Here is a 13,153-nt window from a genome sequence, read left to right as displayed (position 1 = left end):
ATTGAGCTGCAAGAGGGAAGGCTGGAGTGATGGACAAGATTCAGAGCAAGAAGGATTTTGGCATCTGAACTAAGGAGTTGAGACTAAATTCCACACATGGGAACCAATGAGGCCTCTAGAATTGGGGGAACAAAATCAGAGCTGCAGATTAGAAAGATGGCTACAGCCGCCATGTGACTGTCACAGAACTGGAAACCCTCGTTGCTTGAGGTAGACAGCTTGGGAGAGGGCTTTTCAGGCTGGTCCAGTGGAATGTGAGGAAAGAAATAGCCCTCCAGAGGTGTGAGGAGTCCCCTGGGCTGGTGCTTCCCATTGAAGCAGGTAAAGACCTTCAGCCCTGAGGGTCTCAGAGGGAGCTGAAGCCAGAATTACCTGGACATGGATGCCACGAAACTTTGAGCTCCCCTCGAATAGAAGAGGGGATGGCCTGGTCAGTGCTGCAATGGACTCCATTCTGGGGTCAGGATCAGGATCTTTATGTCTGTAGACTAAAGCTCCAGGATACTAGAAATTTTGCCTACAGTTTTTAATGGATGAAACAGCCCTCGGGATGCACATTGGCAGAAGGAGAGGACAATTTCATGGCCTTCATCACCCTACATCTCCCAGGGGGCTTCATTTTTTTTTCCTGGGGAAGGATGATCAGCTGAGAAAAGATCCAGCCCTCAGGGTCCTTCCTGAGTCCCCAAACATGCCTCCTTTCCAGCATCCAAACTCCTGTCCCAGGTGAGCCTTATATTCCCCCTGCCCTCCCTGGGCCTGCGGAAGGGCCTGGTCTGAGCAGGGCCTGGTCTAATGCTCCTGAGTAGAAGCCTGGGGCTTCCTCCCCAGCAGGAAGAGACTGCAGTAACTTAGCTCCTGGCTAGAGTCCTGGGGCCACATGTCACACAGGAGTGGTCCCCTGAGACTGAGGGAGCTTTGCCTACAGCTCCCTTCCCTGTAGGGTTATAAGCTCAGGACAGCAGTGTCCACAAATGTTCTGGGGAGCAAGCCAGGCTGCAACTGTCCCCCAACCCCAGACTTGCAGGAAGCTCCAGGTAAGACCTGGTCCATTGTTCCTGCTCACCTTGGTTTCTCTCCCCACATCTACATGAGTTCTCCTTGGCTGAGTCTGCCTCTTTCTCTCTTTATGTCTATTTATTCCTTCCTCTGTCTCTGGGTCTATTATTCTCTCTCTCTCTCTCTCTCTCTCTCTCTCTCTCTGCCTCTCCTTCTCTTTCTTACTTTCCATCCCTCTCCATGTGTCTCCTCCTGCCTCTTTTTCTGTTTGCTGTCTCTGGGCTTCTCTGCCTCCAAAGATTTCATCCATCTCTCTGATCCTCTTTCTAAGTGTGTAGCTCTGGTGTTCTGTCTGACTGGATCTTCAGCTCACTCTGGGCCTTTCTTTCCCTCTTGACATCAGTTTACTGCTTGCTATGCCACTGGATTTGCCTGTAGCTCAGTGGTCTCCAGCCTCCCTGCTTCTCTCCTCTTCTCCTTGCTCTGTACCTGCCTCTTTGACTCACAAGGATCATCCCTGCAGGGTTTTTCTGGGTCTCCTCTTGCAACCCAGTTCTCTGCCCTCATCCTCCACTGTCTGTGAATCTCCCTCACCTTCCGGCTCCCTCTGCTTCCACCCTTCTGTTCAGCTCTCCCTTGCCTGCAGTCACCCCATCTTCTTGCTCTTGCCCTCTCCTCCATCTCCTTCTCTCTCCCTGGGAGACTGGTCTTGCCCCTGCCTCTCTCCACCTGCCCTGTAGATTGCCTGTCTCTCTTTTCCCCTGTCTGGCCTCTGCAGGCTCTTTGCTGCTTCAGTTGCCCTGCTCTGCCCTCTGGTGACTTTTTCTCACAGGCCTGGCTCACACACCACCTTCCCAGCTTTTCTGATATTCCCTCCTGTGTTCTCCCTTGTCTCCCTGTATCTTTCTTCATCTGTGTCTTCACCATGTTTTGTCCCTCTGACTTTCCCACTGGGTCTCCATGTCTTTTGCCCCTTTCCTCTAGCCTTTTTACTTCTTCTTTCACAAAGAGAAGAAGAAACAATTTCCCACCTTTTTCCTCCTGCTGAGCCCCCTCCTTCTCCTCCCACTGATGTCTATTATACTCCCAGCATTAATTTTCCTCTCTCCCTGTCTGTAGCCCACTTGCAGATTCTGGTTCCCTGTGCCTCTCTCCGCCTTCTTCCCAACTGTGTTTGTGTCTCTCCCTCCCTTCGGGGCCTGTCTATCTTTTCCCATCATTCTCTGTGCTCTTGTTTCTTTCTAGCTGTGTCTGTTTATTGGACATGACTGAATGACTGAGCATGCACTCACTGAGCATGCACTGGGTCATTTTTAGTCCCTGCAGGTCTGTGATGATGCTGGAGGAGGGTATGGGCAGGGAGAGCTGGAGAAAGGGGAAGGGAGGAAAAACATATCTTCAGAACTTGACAGAACCATATATTATTGCAATGAACCTCCTGTTTTTTTTCACAGATGAGAAACAATTACTTGCTCAGAGTGACAGCAGTAAACAGCAAAAGTGAAAATTCAAAACTACTTTGAGTCTTTTGCTTAGCTTGTGCTGCAAGAGAGTCGGTATTTGAGTAAAAGATAAATATAAGGATATAAAAAGATAAACAAAACAAATTTTCTGTGATTTCTATTACATCCTAACAAGAAACCAAGGCTGATATCTCTAGCCCCAGATCCAGCCAATTTGGAATCTGGAGGTTTATCCCTACAAGGACTTGGCAATCGTATGATTCATTTCTGTTTTTTCATTGGTCACAGGTCATTATCACACCTGGAGTGGCAGGGTCAGAACCCGAGGTTCAGAGAGTTAAGACACACAGCAAGTCAGCCAAGGAAAGTAAAGGTAGAACCCAGTCCCCAGGCTCTACATAGGGCAAAGACACAAACTCATCAAAGATCAAGGTGTCCCTTGGGGGGCAGAGTCCTGTCACCCACATCTCCTCTACCCTCACCCTGAAAGGACAAGCTGGAGGTAAAAAGTGGACAGTTTCTCACCAACTGGGACCTGTTCAATTATCTCTCTCTTAGGACCTATTTCCTATTCAAAACACTTTTATCTTAAGCAGTAAATGTACTTGCAATGAGCTATATCAGCTGATTCCCAAGTGTAACTCAATGGAGGAGATGAGCTCAGACAAAAGGAGAAGCTCTCCCTTCCATCCTCTTTTAATCTTGTCTAGGTCCAGCATGTCTTTCTCCATCTCTGACCTTTCACTCTCATATCCACCCTTTTACCTAGCTAATCTGAACAGAGAAGTTAAATCCCTATAAATTCCATCTTCACAGTATCACTGGGGGCTTCCCTGGTGGCCCAGTGGTTAAGACGATGCCTTCCAATGCAAGAGTCTCCCCACATGTCTCATTTTTCCCTAGGCAAAATTCTTACTGGTCAATTTATGTACTGTCAAATTTTCTTGCAGAAATATTACAGTCATTTTTTTCCCATATGAATTTTCACATCAATAAATAAGAATGTCTCCTTTACTGTAAACTGGATGCCAGGTATTATCACTTTAAGAGAATTTTTTGCCAATGTGTAGGCTCAAGGCTCTTTCATTGATATTTTAACAGGCAGTCTTTAAACTTTTGTGAGTTCATTATTCATGAATCTCTTCTTTTGTGAATTGATTATTCATATCTCAATTTTGGTTATTAGTCTTTTCTTTAAGAAGAAATGATCTTTATTTTCTAATCATTTTAATAACTTGTATGCCACATTGTTGCTGATGTTCAGTCACTAAGTCATGTCCAACTCTTTGAAACTCCATGAATGGCAGTATGCCAGGCTTCCCTGTCCTTCACTGTCTCCTGGAACTTACTCAAATTCATGTCCATTGAGTCAGTAATGCCATCCAACCATCTCATCCTCTGTCACCTCCTTCTCCTCTTGCCCTAAATCTTTCCCAGCATTAGGGTCTTTTCCAAGGAGTTGGCTCTTCACATCAGGTGGCCGAAATATTGGGGCTTCAGCTTCAGCATCAATCCTTCCAATGAAAATTAAGGGTTGTTTTCCTTTCAGATTGACTGGTTTGATCCTCCTGCTGTCCAAGAGACTCTCAAGAGTCTTCTGCAGCACCAAAATTCAAAAGCTTCAATTCTTTGGTGCTCAGCCTTCTTTATGGTCCAACTCTCACATCCACACATGACTACTGGAAAAACCATACTTTGCCTATACAGACTTTTGTTGGCAAAGTGATGTTTCTACTTTTTAATACAGTATCTAGGTTTGTCATAACTTTTCTTCCAAGAAGCAAGTGTGTTTCCATTTTGTGGCTGCAGTCACCATTTGCATTGATTTTGGAGCCCAAGAAAACAAAATCTGTCACTGCTTCCACTTTTCCCCCATCTATTTGCCATGAAATGATGGGATCAATGCCATGATCTTAGTTTTTTGAATGTCGAGTTTTAAGTCAGGTTTTTCATTCTCCTCTTTCACCCTCATTAAGAGGCTATTTAGTTCCTCTTCACTTTCTGTATTAGAGTGGTGTCATCTGCATATCTGAGGTTGTTGATGTTTCTCCTGGCAATCTTGATTCCAACTTGTGATTCATCCAGCCCAGCATTTAGCATGATGTACTCTGCACAGAAGTTAAATAAGCAGTGACAATATACAGCCTTGATGTTCTCCTTTTACAATTTGAAACTAGTCCATTATTCCATGTCTGCTTCTAACTGTTACTTCTTGACCTGCACACAGGTTAATCAGGAAGCAGGTAAGGTGGTCTTGTATTCCCATCTCTTTAAGAGTTTTCCATAGTTTGTTGTGATCCACAGAGTCAAAGGCTTTAGTGTTGTCAATGAAGCAGAAGTAGATGTTTTTATGGAATTCTCTTGCTTTTTCTTGTATCTCACATATACAACTATTATTCTTTTTTTAGCTTGAAGAAAAAATTATTTTATATATTCACAACATCAAAATATTTTTTTCTTTTTTTACTTTTCTTCTTTTATTCTTATGCTTAAATGAAAGAATGAAAATACTGAATAGTGGCATTTAAGCAGGGGATATGCAATGAGCATAATGCAATTGAGCATGATGTGGAGACAGGGAAATTCAGCAAGAACAACTTTCTTTTTACCATTAAGTAGATCAGTTTTCAAACTGTGACCACAGCATGTGAAGAACCTAGGAACTTGTTAGAAATGCAAATTCTCACGCTCCAACCCCATCTTCCAATTCAAACCTCCTTATGACACACAGCAGCAGCATCTGGCACGCCTTCCAGGTAATTCTGAAGCACAGTAAAGTTTGAAAGCACTGATTTGGAAGCATTGGATTCGTGGCTCATAGCCCAGGTAACAGGAGTAAGGAGAGTCCTAGAACAGGGAGACAAGGGGTGATGGGAGGAGGTTCCAAGAAGTAGACCAGTCTCCAGTCACTCACCAGCTGGCTGGGAGCTAGAGAGGAAGAAGTGCTGCACAGATAACTTAGGAACTATGCAGCATTAAATGTTCATTAAAAAAAGAGTTTTCTGTTCTGTGCTGCATTCTAAGTCTTTCCTTTTACCCATACCTTTAGGACAAGTCTCATATATATCATTCCTGTGTCAGTGAGGTTTGGGGACATGAAGAAGAAAGAGCATAGGGATGATCCACTGAAGAGTTCAGTACCTACACAAGCAAGGCAGCAAGGTGGATCAAAGATTCAATGAGACCAAGGATTTTAGAGCAAAATGACCTGGGATACACAAGGAACCCTCACAACTACTGAGTAAATAGACAGAAGGTCAGATGAGGAGCTGTGTTGCTGTCTTTTGTTATTAGAGGAAAAGGGTCAACACCAAGAGGCTGAAGGACTTAATCAGTTGATGCTTAAAGGCATCTCTCCCACCATAAAATAAATATTCACCCATATATTTTTCCAAGATTGTCTTACTATATTATTTCTTGCATTTCACTCTTTAACATACTTAGAATTTATCTTAGTAGATGCGTGAAATCATTTTCCCACCCATATCATTTATAATTCTTCCTTGCCACCCTGATTTGCAACAAAGAGTAAGCATTTGGCAAAAATCATGTTGAATCAATGACATAATTAATGAACAATGGTAAAGTTTCATTCACCAGAAAAAGGCTAACATTAATGATAATCCTAACAGTGATGAAAAGCTTAACCCAAATTATGAGTGTAATAGTTCTAATCCTGATCTTTAAACCAAGGTTTAACAACCTCTGTTGTCCAAAGAGAACTCATAAACTGGAATGAATTAAGTCTGAGAAAAGCAAAGCTGTCTCTGGAAAGGGAGAGACAGAATTGAACACAGCACACAGCATTTCCTTGACTTGGCCTTCACCATTTCATCACCATGACCGTAACTTAATCCAGAACCAATGTTGACACCACTCAAACTACTACAGGGACCTCTCCAGTAGTGCCCCATCTGCTAGCCCAAACTTCCTGTTAAGAAACATAAATGAAAAAATGAGTGTGAAAGTTTGTTGGTACCAAAACCCAATAAACTACATATCCCTCAAAATCTTTAAACAGGTGGATCACAATGCAGGAGCTCAACCAGTCCACTGTGACAGAATTCATCCTGTTGGGCTTTGCCTCAAACCCCAGGACCAATCCTCTGCTCTTCACCTTCTTTCTGGTCTTTTACCTGCTCATCCTTGTGAGCAACAGCCTCCTCATCACTCTCATCCACCAGGACACACGCCTCCACATGCCCATGTACTTCTTCATCAGTGTCCTCTCCCTGCTGGACATGTGCTACACCACCACGACGGTGCCCCAGATGCTCATGCACATTCTCAGCAAGAAGAGAGCCATCTCCTTTGCTAGATGTGTGGCCCAGATGTACATCTTCCTCCTCTTTGGGATCACTGAGTCCTGGCTTTTCACCATCGTGTCAGTGGACAGGTACGTGCCATCTGCCACCCTCTCTGATATGAGGTCATCATGAGCCGCTGGCTGTGCCTTCTCATGGTGGGCATCTGTGCAGCCTATGGTGTGGCGGGTGGCCTGACTGATACCTTCTTTGCTATGCGCCTTCCCTACTGTGGCCCTAATGGAGTTGACCACTACCTCTGTGAGATCCCTGCGGTCCTGAGGCTGGCCTGTGCAGACACATCCCTCAGTGACTTGATGGACTTCATCACAGGCTTCAATGTTATTGTGGTCCCACTTTCCTTGATTGTCCTTGTCTATGTCAACATCTTTGCCACCATCATGAAGATCCGCTCAGCCCAAGGACGGATCAAGGCCTTCTCCACCTGTACCTCCCACATCACTGTGGTTACCATGTTTGCTATTCCATGCATCATCATATACATGAGCCCTGGCTCTGACTCCTTGTCAAACAATGGCAAGAAAATGGCCCTTTTCTATAACATTGCCACAGCCTTCCTCAACCTTGTCATCTACAGTCTGAGGAATAAGGATGTGAAAAATGCTTTCCTCATATTGATAGGAAAGGACAGGGTCCCAGAGTGACACTTTAAAGATTAAGATCTGGGAAATCTTACATGAGGGCGCACACTCACCAACTCCCTGAAGACTCTTCCATGAGACCTGGAAGAGATGGTCTCCATAAAGCTAACCATTCAACTCTCCAGTGGGAGAGAACAGGGTGCTTGGCAATCAGCATTATCTATGGTGCTGTGGTTTGAGACAAAGACGATCCAGAAGATCTAACACATTGGTCAAGAGCCTGGACTCTAGTGCCAGGCAGACCAGGATGACACCCTTGGCTTTATCATTTATGAGATATGTGAATTTTTTTCTATTAACATAATTAATCATGTGTTTTTATTTATTAATTTTTGGCATGTGAATTCTTACAGCTCACTTAACTCCTCTAAGGTTTGTATCGCTCCCTCAGAGGGAAGTTGTAATGATTAAATGAGATAATACACAACATGTTTTTCATACAGAGTGTGACATACAGTAATTTTTTAGGAAATGTTAGTTTCAATTTTCAATATCTTTTACTCGTGGATGAATTATCAACCCTTAAATGGTCATGATCTTCCTGGTTAGTGGCAGTGACTGAATCCCTAGAGAGACAGTGGGAAAAAAAAATAGGGTGATGGAGTCGGAGAGTGGAAGAAGAGGGAACTCAGAAACTGTGAAGTGGAGATTTTTAAGGTGGGAAAAGAACTTGAGAAGGATGAAATGAGCTTATATGTACCCATCTATAAGCTGTGCCAGTTAGAGCATCTGGGATCAATTGAAGTTATTAGTATCTTAGAAAGGGGCAAAATTTTCCTTTATGACCATTTTTTTCCGTACTTTTCTCTCTTCATTTCTCCTTTGTTTTTTTCTAATGACATCCATTTTTAAAAACAATAGCCTCTCTGGATAATCTCAAGAAGAGATTCTGTGCACTTAAGGATGAGAGAAATTAGAGGATGAATACAATGTGACCCCTAGATGCAAAATTTAGGAAGTTCAGAAAGAGGTTAAAAATTCAGTGGAGTTTTTTTGCTCTGTCTCTCTTGCTTGAAGGGACTTTCCCCAAAACAATGTTTATTTCTCATAGAATCTTTACAAATATGAATTTTTTCCCCATGTTTCATCAATCTGCAGGGTCATGGTACAGGGCATCACCTATATTTACTGACTGCTGGCTGCCATGGGAACTTCAGAACCCAACAAAACAATTCCCCTGATGTTCTAGAGACATGTCCCATAAGCTAGCATGCAGCCCCTTTAGGTTTTTCCCAGCCTCTTGCTGATGTACACTGCCTATGAAACTCCTTACAAAAAAAAATCAGCTGGGCTTGCCAAAAAATATAACATGAATGTCTGTTCCCTCTGGAAGAAGCCAGGCTCCATGTCAAAGGTGCAGGTTCACAATTCCCCAAAGCTATTACCCAACCTCACCATCCAGGAGCCAGAGCATTGCACAATGAGGCAAAATTAAAGGCAAATAGCAACACAAAGCATATAACTGCAACATACTTATAGACACATGAATAAAATCATTAACACAGAAGAAGCTCTTACAAATGGGTAAGAAAAATATACACACTTAGGAAAACTGGCAACAGATATGACACTTTATAAAAAAGAAGTCCAAAAAGTTAATAAACATATGGGAAAATCATACCATAACAGGCATCAAGAAATGCGATTTAAAATATCAATGAGATACCACTTTTTTGTCTTTAGAATCTGGCAGAGTTACAGAATAGAGGAGAGGTGGCCTCAATAATAAATTGAGAACACAATAAAACATGGATTTTCATACATTGCCAGTTGGAGTACAGACTGACCTAAAAAGTGCATTCATATTTCACATGACCAAGTAATAGTAATTAGTCTAGGCTCTGGTTGTATAGTAGCAAAGACCTTCGCAAGGCCCAGTCTATGGCCAGAGCATTGCAAAAGATGTTTAAATTCTATGCAGTCAGCTGTGTTCATACTCTAGGTTTTAGCTCCATTAAAACATGTGGTCAAACAGAAAGTCAAAACTGAAAGCAGAAAAACCAGCAAAGAAAATTTCAACTCAACCCCAGATATACTCAGCTCAGCAGCAGGCTACAAATAAGGATGTAGAAGTGGTTATTCATTCTGAACCTGGTCAAGAGGGCAGCAGAGGTGAGGCCGATGGAGCCCAGGAAACCTACCTGGATGACCTCTGACATTGTTTCCAGCTCTGAGGGTCATGATTACTAGAGACTTGCAGAGCCGGAACACCAGGTACATCACCCCTTCCTCCATTACTTTCCTCTTACAGGGAGTCCTTATCTGTTCCCAGAGTGATGCCTGTCAAAACTGGTTGCAGTTACAGATTCCTCTGTGTCTCTAAAGGGATACATTATGCTCTCCTGGCTGCTAGAAGGTGATGGGAGTGTTGATCACAGAAGTGCTAGGTCTGCTTCTGATGAACACAATGGATGCTGTCCTCACATTAAAGTGTGAAATACTCAGAAGAACTATACAAAAAAACTATACAAACCACAATGGTGTGATCACTCACTTACAGCCAGACATCCTGGAATGTGAAGTCAAACGGGCCTTAGGAAGCATCACTGTGAACAAAGCTACTGGAGGTGATGGAATTCCAGTTGAGCTATTTCAAATCCTAAAAGATGATGCTGTGAAAGTGTTGCATTCAATATGCCAGCAATTTTGAAAGCTCAGCAGCGGCCACAGGACTGGAAAAGCTCAATTTTCATTCCAATCCCAAAGAAGCGCAATGCCAAAGAATGTTCAAACTATGCCACAATTGCACACATCTCATAGGCTTGCAAAGTAATGCTCAAAATTCTCCAAGCCAGTCTTCAACAGTACATGAACCATGAACTTCCAGATGTTCAAGCTGGTTTTAGAAAAGGCAGAGGAACCAGAGATCAAATTGCCAACATCTGTTGGATCATCAAAAAAGCAAGAGTTCCATAAAAACCTCTACTTCTACCTTGTTGACTATGCCAAAGCCTTTGACTGTGTGGATCACAATAAACTGTGGAAAATTCTTTAAGAAATGGGAATACCACACCATCTTACCTGCCTCCTGAGAAAGCTGTATGCAGATCAAGAAGCAACAGTTAGAACTGGACATGGAACAATGAACTGGTTCCAAATTGGGAAAGGAGTATGTCAAGGCTGTATATTGTCACCCTGCTTATTTAACTTCTATGCAGAACACATCATGAGAAATGCCAGGCTGGAGTAAGCACAAGCTGGATTCAAGACTGCCTAGAGAAATGTCAATAACATCAGATACACAGATGACACTACCCTTATGGCAGAAAACGAAGAACTAAAGAGCCTCTTGATGAAAGTGAAAGAGGAGAGTGAAAAAGCTGGCTTAAAACTCAACATTCAAAAAACTAACATCAAGGCATCTGGGCCCATCACTTCATGGCAAATAGATGAGGAAACAATGGAAACAGTGAGAGACTTTATTTTCTTGGGCTCCAGAATCACTGCAGATAATGACTACAGCCATGAAATTCAAAGACGCTTGCTCCTTGGAAGAAAAACTATAACCAACCTAGACAGCATATTAAAAAGCAAGGACATTACTTGCTGACAAAGTTCTGTCTAGTCAAAGCTGTAATTTTTCCAGTAGTCATGTATGGATGTGAGAGTTGGAGAAAGTGTGAAGAAAACTGAGCACCGAAGCATTGATGCTTTTGAACTGTGGTGTTGGAGAAGACTCTTGAGAGTCCCTTGGACTGCAAGGAGATCAAACCAGTCCATCTTAAAGGAAATCAGTCCTGAATATTCATTGGAAGGACTGATGCTGAAACTGAAACTCCAATATTTTGTCTACCTTATGTGAAGAACTGACTTATTGGAAAAGACCCTGATGCTGGGAAAGGTTGAAGGCAGGAGAAGGGGACAACAGAGGATGAGATTGTTGGATGGCATCACCAAATTGATGAACATGAGTTTGAGTAAGCTCCGGGAGTTGGCGATGGACAGGGAAGCCTGGCATACTGCAGTCCATTGGGTTGCAAAGAGTCAGACATGACTGAGCGACTGTATTGTACTGAGCCCTGAGTAAGTGGTATCTCCTGGCCAACCTCCAGTGACCTGCAGGGCCAGTTCCCAGTATAGCTCTTCTATTTCACAGTTCAAGAATCTCTGCAAGTTCAGAGGTACTACCATTTTGGTTAAATCCAGCTGGTTCAAGTTTTCCACCAGGAAGAGGAGGTGCCTGCTGTAAGTCCACGCCTGGCAGGCTAGCTCTGCACAAACTTGTTCTATGTAGCAACTGGAGTTCATTCAAGAAACATAGACACTGCATGTGCTATGGATTAAGAATTTATTTTAGGGATTAGACCTTACACAACTGTGGGAAGACTGAGGAGGGGGCATTGGAGAATCAGAATAAAATCGCTAATACTTAATCATGATCCACTGGTAAAGGCAGACAAGTCAGAGCTTACAGGAAGGTGTGAGACCCCCAGATCCAATCCATTAACACACTATAACAGGGGAACGCTCTCTTTTAATTGGAATATAATTGCTTCACAGTGTTGTATTAGTTTCTCTGGAAAACACAGTGAATCAGCTATATGTATACATATACCCCTTCCTTCTTGAGCCTCCTTGCCACCACCCCATTCTACCACCATAGGCCATCATAGCACAGGGCTGAGTTCCCCATGCTATATAGCAGCTTCCCACTAGCTAGCTATTTTACACATAGTAGTGTGTATATATCAATGCCACTCTTCCAATTCATCCTCCACTCTCCTTCCCCACTGACGTCCATAAGTTCATTCTCTATGCCTGCACCTCTATTTCTTTCATGCAAATAGGTTCATCAGTACCAGTTTTCTAGATTCTGTATATTTGCATTAATATGTGATATTTGTTTTTCTCTTTCTGAATATTTCACTCTGTATGACAGGCTCTAGGTTCATCCATATCACTTCAGCTGACTCAATTTCACTGACAGGGGAACTCTGTCTCTCTAATGTTTTTTAATTGGAAGATAATTGCTTTACAATGTTGTGTTGGCTTCTGCCATACAACAGCACGAATCAGCAATAAGTATACATATGTCCCCTCCCTCTTGAACCTTCTTCCCACCCCGACCCCATCCCACCCCTCTAGGTTGTCACACAGCACCAAGTTGAACTTCCTATGTTATATAGCAACTTCCCACTAGCTATCTATTTTATGTACAAGGTAATGTATATGCTTCAGGGCTGCTTTCTCAATTAGTCCCACTCTCTCCTTACCCCATGTGTACACAAGTCTGTTCTCCATGTTTGCATCTCTAGTCCTGCCATTGAAATAGGTTCATCAGCACCATTTTTCTAGATCCCATATATATGCTTTAATATAAAATATTTATTTTTCTCTTCTGACTTACTTCACTTTGTATAACAGGCTCTAGGTTCATCCACCTCACTAGAACTGACTCCAATTTGTTTCTTTTTATGGCTGAGTAATATTCCATTGTATGTGTATATATACATACACATATCACAACTTTATCCATCCCTAACGGCGATCCTGTGTGCTCAGTAGCTAAGTCCTGTTCAACTCTTTGCAACTCCATGGACTAGTCCACCAGACTCTTCAGCCCATCAGATTTATCAGGCAAGAATACTAGAGTGGATTGTCATTTGTTTCTTCAGGGGATCTTCTCAACCCAGGAATCTCCTGCTTGGCAGGCATATTCCTTACCACTGAACCATGACAGGGGAACTCTTAAAGAGGTCTCTGGAAACCTGTTGCTTCTGAGAGG

The 13,153-nt window shown here is 42.9% G+C and overlaps 1 pseudogene; it reads left to right on the top strand.

Moving 5' to 3' along the window:
* Nucleotides 1-6,493: 6,493 nt before the first annotated feature.
* Nucleotides 6,494-7,431, top strand: LOC122428081 (annotated as a pseudogene).
* The last annotated feature ends 5,722 nt before the right edge of the window (nucleotides 7,432-13,153 follow it).

This window comes from Cervus canadensis, chromosome 2, assembly GCF_019320065.1.
Source record: "Cervus canadensis isolate Bull #8, Minnesota chromosome 2, ASM1932006v1, whole genome shotgun sequence".
Taxonomy (NCBI): domain Eukaryota; kingdom Metazoa; phylum Chordata; class Mammalia; order Artiodactyla; family Cervidae; genus Cervus; species Cervus canadensis.
This window is presented reverse-complemented; position numbering and strand designations above follow the sequence as displayed.